Source organism: Prorops nasuta, unplaced genomic scaffold (assembly GCF_024137725.1).
Source record: "Prorops nasuta isolate Cenicafe-Biocafe unplaced genomic scaffold, Cenicafe_Pnas_1.2 PNAS00020, whole genome shotgun sequence".
Classification (NCBI taxonomy): domain Eukaryota; kingdom Metazoa; phylum Arthropoda; class Insecta; order Hymenoptera; family Bethylidae; genus Prorops; species Prorops nasuta.
Window position 1 is genome coordinate 3558058 of NW_027116817.1, and position 7716 is coordinate 3565773.

Genomic DNA, 7716 nt, shown 5'->3' on the forward strand with positions numbered 1-7716 from the left:
TTATAAGTACTCCCTGAACCCAAGTGAGTTATCCTAGCCCCTTTATATATACTCTCTGACCGCAAGTGAGTTACCCTAGCCCATTTGTATGTACTCTCTGACCGCAAGTGAGTTATCCTAGTCGCTTTATATGTACTCCCAGACACCAAGTGAGTTACCCTAGCCCCTTATAAGTACTCCCTGCCCCCAAGTGAATTTCCCTAGCCCCTAAATAAGTACACCCTGGCCCCCAGTGAGTTACCCTGGTCCCATAGGAGTACTCCCGGACCCCAAGTGAGTTAGCCTAGTCCCATAGAAGTACTCCCTGACCCCAAGTGAGTTATCCTATCCCCTTTATATGTACTCTCTGACCGCAAGTGAGGTATCCTAGTCGCTTTATATGTACTCCCAGACCCCAAGTGAGTTACCCTAGCTGTTTAATAAGTACACCCTGGCCCCAAGTGAGTTACCCTAGTCCCATATAAGTAATCCTTGACCCAAAGTGAGTTACCTTAGCCCCTTTATAAGTACTCCCTGACACCAAGTGAGTTACCATATCACCTTTATAAGTACTCCCTGACCCCAAGTGAGTTATCCTAGCCCCTTTATATGTACTCTCTGACAGCAAGTGAGTTACCCTATTCCCTTAGTAGTAATCCCTGACCCCAAGTGAGTTACCATAGCCCCTTTATAAGTACTCCCTGACCCCAAGTGAGTTATCCTAGCACCTTTATATGTACTCTCTGACCGCAAGTGAGTTACCGTAGTCCCATATTAGTACTCCCTTATCCCAAGTGAGTTATCCTAGCCCCTTTATATGTACCCTCTGACCGCAAGTGAGTTATCCTTGTCGCTTTATATGTACTCCCAGACCCCAAGTGAGTTACCCTAGTCCCTTATAAGTACTCCCTGATCCTAAGTGAGTTACCCTAGCCCTTTAATAAGTACACCCTGGCCCCAAGTGAGTTACTCTGGTCCCATATAATTACTCACAGACACCAAGTGAGTTACCCTAGTCCCATATAAGTAATTCTTGACCCAAAGTGAGTTACCCAAGCCCCTTGATAAGTACTCCCTGACCCCAAGTGAGTTACCCTATCCCATAGAAGTACTCCCTGACCCCAAGTGAGTTATCCTAGCCCCTTTATATGTACTCTCTGACCGCAAGTGAGTTATCCTAGCCCCTTTATATATACTCCCAGACACCAAGTGAGTTACCCTAGTCCCTTATATGTACTCCCTGACCCCAAGTGAGTTTCCCTAGCCCCTAAATAAGTAAACCCTGGCCCCAAGTGAGTTACCCTGGTCCCATATAAGTACTCACAGACACCAAGTTAGTTACCCTAGTCCCATATAAGTACTCCTTGACCCAATGTGAGTTACCTTAGCCCCTTTATAAGTACTACCTGACCACAAGTGAGTTACCCTAGCCCCTTAATAAGTACACCCTGGCCCCATGTGAGTTACCCTGGTCCCATATAAGTAATCACAGACACCAAGTGAGTTACCCTAGTCCGATAAAAGTACTCCTTGACCCACAGTGAGTTAACCAAGCCCCTTTATAAGTACTCCCAGACCCCAAGTGAGTTACCCTAGTCCCATAGAAGTACTCCCTGACATCAAGTGTGTTACCCTAGCCCCTTATATAAGTACTCCCTGGCTGCAAATGAGTTATCCTAACCCCTTTATATGTACTCTCTGACCGCAAGTGAGTTACCCTAGTCCCATAGAAGTACTCCCTGACCCCAAGTGAGTTACCATATCACCTCTATAAGTACTCCCTGACCACAAGTGAGTTATCCTCTCCCCTTTATATGTACTCTCTGACGGCAAGTGAGTTACCCAATTCCCATAGAAGTACTCCCTGACCCCAAGTGAGTTACCATATCCCCTTTTATAAGTACTCCCTGACCCCAAGTGAGTTTCCCTAGCCCCTAAATAAGTACACCCTAGCCCCAAGTGAGTTACCCTGGTCCCATATAAGTACTCCTTGACCCAAAGTGAGTTACCCTAGCCCCTAAATAAGTACACCCTGGCCCCAAGTGAGTTACCCTGGTCCCATATAAGTACTCAAAGACACCTATTGAGTTACCCTAGTCCCATATAAGTACTCCTTGACCCAAAGCGGTTACCCTAGCCCCTTTATAAGTACTCCCTGACCCCAAGTGAGTTACCCTAGTCCCATATAAATAAAGCCTGACCCTAAGTGAGTTAACCTAGTCCCATATAAGTACTCCCTGACCCCAAGTGTGTTACCATAGCCCCTTTATAAGTACTACCTGACCCCAAGTGAATTATCCTAGCCCCTTTATATGTACTCTCTGAACGCAAGTGAGTTACCCTAGACCCTTTATAAGTACACCCTGGCCCCAAGTGAGTTACCCTGGTCCCATATAAGTACTCCCAGACCCCAAGTGAGTTATCCTAGCCCCTTTATATGTAATCTCTGACAGCAAGTGAGTTAGCCTAGTCCCATAGAAGTACTCCCTGCCCCCAAGTGAGTTTCCCTAGCCCCTAAATAAGTACACCCTGGCCCCAAGTGAGTTACCCTGGTCCCATAGGAGTACTCCCGGACCCCAAGTGAGTTAGCCAAGTCCCATAGAAGTACTCCCTGACCCCAAGTGAGTTATCCTAGCCCCTTTATATGTACTCTCTCACCGCAAGTGAGTTATCCTAGCCCCTTTATATGTACTCCCAGACACCAAGTGAGTTTCCCTAGTCCCTTATAAGTACTCCCTGACCCCAAGTGAGTTACCCTAGCCCCTTTATAAGTACTCCCTGACCCAAAGTGATTTACCTTATCACCTTTATAAGTACTCCCTGAACCCAAGTGAGTTATCCTAGCCCCTTTATATATACTCTCTGACCGCAAGTGAGTTACCCTAGCCCATTTGTATGTACTCTCTGAACAAAAGTGAGTTATCCTAGTCGCTTTATATGTACTTCCAGACACCAAGTGAGTTACGCTAGTACCTTATAAGTACTCCCTGCCCCCAAGTGAGTTTCCCTAGCCACTAAATAAGTACACCCTGGCCCCAAGTGAGTTACCCTGGTCCCATATAAGTACTCCTTGACCCAAAGTGAGTTACCCTAGCCCCTTTATAAGTACTCCCTGACCCCAAGTGATTTACCTTATCACCTTTATAAGTACTCCCTGAACCCAAGTGAGTTATCCTAGCCCCTTTCTATATACTCTCTGACCGCAAGTGAGTTACCCTAGCCCATTTGTATATACTATCTGACCAAAAGTGAGTTATCCTAGTCGCTTTATATGTACACCCATACACCAAGTGAGTTACGCTAGTCCCTTATAAGTACTCCCTGCCCCCAAGTGAGTTTCCCTAGTCCCTAAATAAGTACATCCTGGCCCCCAGTGAGTTACCCTGGTCCCATAGGAGTACTCCCTGAACCCAAGTGAGTTATCCTAAACCCTTTATATGTACTCTCTGACCGCAAGTGAGTTACCCTAGTCCCATAGTAGTACTCCCTTACCCCAAGTGAGTTATCCTAGCCCTTTTATATGTACTCTCTGACCGCAAGTGAGTTACCCTAGTCCAATATAGGTACTCCCTGGCCCCAAGTGAGTTACCATAGCCCCTTTATAAGTACTCCCTGACCCCAAGTGAGTTATCCTAGCACCTTTATTTGTACACTCTGACTGCAAGTGAGTTACCGTAGTTCCATAGTAGTACTCCCTTACCCCAAGTGAGTTATCCTAGCCCCTTTATATGTACTCTCTGACCGCAAGTGAGTTACCCTAGTCCAATATAGGTACTCCCTGACCCCAAGTGAGTGACCATAGCCCCTTTATACGTACTCCCTGACCCCAAGTGTGTTATCCTAGTCTCATACATGTACTCCCGGAACTCAAGTGTGTTACCTTAGCCCCTTTATAAGTACTCCCTGATCCCAAGTGAGTTATCCTACCCACTTTATATGTACTCTCTGACCGCAAGTGAGTTACCCTAGTCCCATATAAGTACACCCTGACCCCAAGTGAGTTACCCTAGCCCCTAAATAAGTAAACCCTGTCCCCAAGTGAGTTACCCTGGTCCCATATAAGTACTCAAAGACAACAAGAGTGTTACCCTAGTCCCATATAAGTAATCCTTGACCCAAAGTGAGTTACCCTAGCCCCTTTATAAGTACTCCCTGACCCTAAGTGAGTTACCCTAGTCCCATATAAGTACTCCCAAACCCCAAGTGAGTTACCCTAGTCCCTTATAAGTACTCCCTGACCCCAAGTGAGTTACCCTAGCCCCTTTATAAGTACTCCCTGACCCCAAGTGAGTTACCCTAGCCCCTATATAAATTCCCCCTGACCCCAAGTGAGTTACCCTAGTCCCATAGAAATACTCCCCGACCCCAAGTGAGTTACCCTAGCCCCTTTAAATGTACCCTCTGACCGCAAGTGAGTTATCCTAGCCCCTTTATATGTACTCCCAGAAACCAAGTGAGTTATCCTAGTCCCTTATAAGTACTCCCTGACACCAAGTGAGTTACCCTAGCCCCTAAATAAGTACACACTGGCCCCAAGTGAGTTACCCTGGTCCCATATAAGTACTCAAAGACACCAACTGAGTTACCCTAGCCCCTTTATAAGTACTCCCTGACCCCAAGTGAGTTACCCTAGTCCCATATAAATACTCCCAGACCCCAAGTGAGTTACCCTAGTCCCATAGAATTACTCCCTGACCCCAAGTGAGTTACCATAGCCCCTTTATAAGTACTCCCAAACCCCAAGTGAGTTACCCTAGTCCCTTATAAGTACTCCCTGACCCCAAGTGAGTTACCCTAGCCCCTTGATAAGTACTCCCTGACCCCAAGTGAGTTATCCTAGCCCCTTTATATGTACTCTCTGACCGCAAGTGAGTTATTCTAGCCCCTTTATATGTACTCCCAGACACCAAGTGAGTTACCCTAGTCCCTTATATGTACTCCCTGACCCCAAGTGAGTTTCCCTAGCCCCTAAATAAGTAAACCCTGGCCCCAAGTGAGTTACTCTGGTCCCATATAAGTACTCACAGACACCAAGTTAGTTACCCTAGTCCCATATAAGTACTCCCTGACCCCAAGTGAGTCACCCTAGCCCCTATATAAATTCCCCCTGACCCCAAGTAAGTTACCCTAGTCCCATAGAAATACTCCCTGACCCAAAGTGAGTTACCCTAGCCCATTTGTATGTACTCTCTGACCGCAAGTGAGTTATCCTAGTCGCTTTATATGTACTCCCAGACACCAAGTGAGTTATCCTAGCCCCTTTATATGTACTCTCTGACCGCAAGTGAGTTACCCTAGCCCCTTTATATGTACTCCCAGACACCAAATGAGTTACCCTAGTCCCTTATAAGTACTCCCTGACCCCAAGTGAGTTTCCCTAGCCCCTAAATAAGTACACCCTGGCCCCAAGTGAGTTACCCTGGTCCCATATAAGTACTCACAGACACCAAGTTAGTTACCCTAGTCCCATATAAGTACTCCTTGACCCAAAGTGAGTTACCCTAGCCCCTTTATAAGTACTCCCTGACCCCATGTGATTTACCTTATCACCTTTATAAGTACTCCCTGAACCCAAGTGAGTCACCCTAGCCCCTATATAAATTCCCCCTGACCCCAAGTGAGTTACCCTAGTCCCATAGAAATACTCCCTGACCCAAAGTGAGTTACCCTAGCCCATTTAATGTACTCTCTGACCGCAAGTGAGTTATCCTAGTCGCTTTATATGTACTCCCAGACACCAAGTGAGTTATCCTAGCCCCTTTATATGTACTCTCTGACCACAAGTGAGTTATCCTAGCCCCTTTATATGTACTCCCAGACACCAAATGAGTTACCCTAGTCCCTTATAAGTAATCCTTGACCCAAAGTGAGTTACCCTAGCCCCTTTATAAGTACTCCCTGACCCCAAGTGAGTTACCCTAGTCCCATATTAGTACTCCCAAACCCCAAGTGAGTTACCCTAGTCCCTTATAAGTACTCCCTGACCCCAAGTGAGTTACCCTAGCCCCTTTATAAGTACTCCCAGACCCCAAGTGAGTTACCCTAGTCCCATATAAGTACTCCCTGACCCCAAGTGAGTTACCCTAGCCCCTATATAAGTACCCCCTGACCCGAAGTGAGTTACCCTAGTCCCATAGAAGTACTCCCTGACCCCAAGTGAGTTATCCTAGCCCCTTTATATGTACTCTCTGACAGCAAGTGAGTTGTCCTAGCCCCTTTATATGTACTCCCAGACACCAAGTGAGTTACCCTTGTCCCTTATAAGTACTCCCTGACCCCAAGTGAGTTACCCTAGTCCCATAGAAGTACTCCCTGACCCCAAGTGAGTTAGCCTAGTCCCATAGAGTACTCCCTGACCCCAAGTGATTTATCCTAGCCCCTTTATATGTACTCCCAGAAACCAAGTGAGTTACCCTAGTCCCTTATAAGTAATCCCTGACCACAAGTGAGTTAACCTAGCCCCTAAATAAGTACACCCTGGCCCCAAGTGTGTTACCCTGGTCCCACATAAGTACTCAAAGACACCAAGTGAGTTACCCTAGTCCCATATAAGTACTCCTTGATCCAAAGTGAGTTACCCTAGCCCCTTTATAAGTACTCCCTGACCCCAAGTGAGTTACCCTAGTCTCATATAAATACTCCCAGACCCCAAGTGAGTTACCCTAGCCCCTATATAAGTACTCCCTGACCCCAAGTGGGTTATCCTGGCCCCTTTATATCAACTCTCTCACCGCAAGTGAGTTACCCTAGTCCCATAGAAGTACTCCCTGACCCCAAGTGAGTTATTATAGCCCCTTTATAAGTACTCCCAGACACCAAGTGAGTTACCCTAGCTCCTTATAAGTACTCCCTGACACCAAGTGAGTTACTCTTGTCCCATAGAAGTACTCCCTGACCCCAAGTGAGTTATCCTAGCCCCTTTATATGTACTCTCTGACCGCAAGTGAGTTATCCTAGCCCCTTTATATGTACTCCCAGACACCAAGTGAGTTACCCTAGTCCCTTATAAGTACTCCCTGAACACAAGTGTGTTACCCTAGCCCCTAAATAAGTACACCCAGGCCCCAAGTGAGTTACCCTGGTCCCATATAAGTACTCAAAGACACCAATTGAGTTACCCTAGTCCCATATAAGTACTCCTTGACCCAAAGTGAGTTATCCTAGCCCCTTTATATGTACTCTCTGACCGCAAGTGAGTTATCCTAGCCCCTTTATATGTACTCCCTGACCCCAAGTGAGTCACCCTAGCCCCTATATAAATTCCCCCTGACCCCAAGTAAGTTACCCTAGTCCCATAGAAATACTCCCTGACCCAAAGTGAGTTACCCTAGCCCATTTGTATGTACTCTCTGACCGCAAGTGAGTTATCCTAGTCGCTTTATATGTACTCCCAGACACCAAGTGAGTTATCCTAGCCCCTTTATATGTACTCTCTGACCGCAAGTGAGTTACCCTAGCCCCTTTATATGTACTCCCCAGACACCAAATGAGTTACCCTAGTCCCTTATAAGTACTCCCTGACCCCAAGTGAGTTTCCCTAGCCCCTAAATAAGTACACCCTGGCCCCAAGTGAGTTACCCTGGTCCCATATAAGTACTCACAGACACCAAGTTAGTTACCCTAGTCCCATATAAGTACTCCTTGACCCAAAGTGAGTTACCTTAGCCCCTTTATAAGTACTCCCTGACCCCAAGTGAGTTACCCTAGCCCCTATATAAGTACCCCCTGACCCGAAGT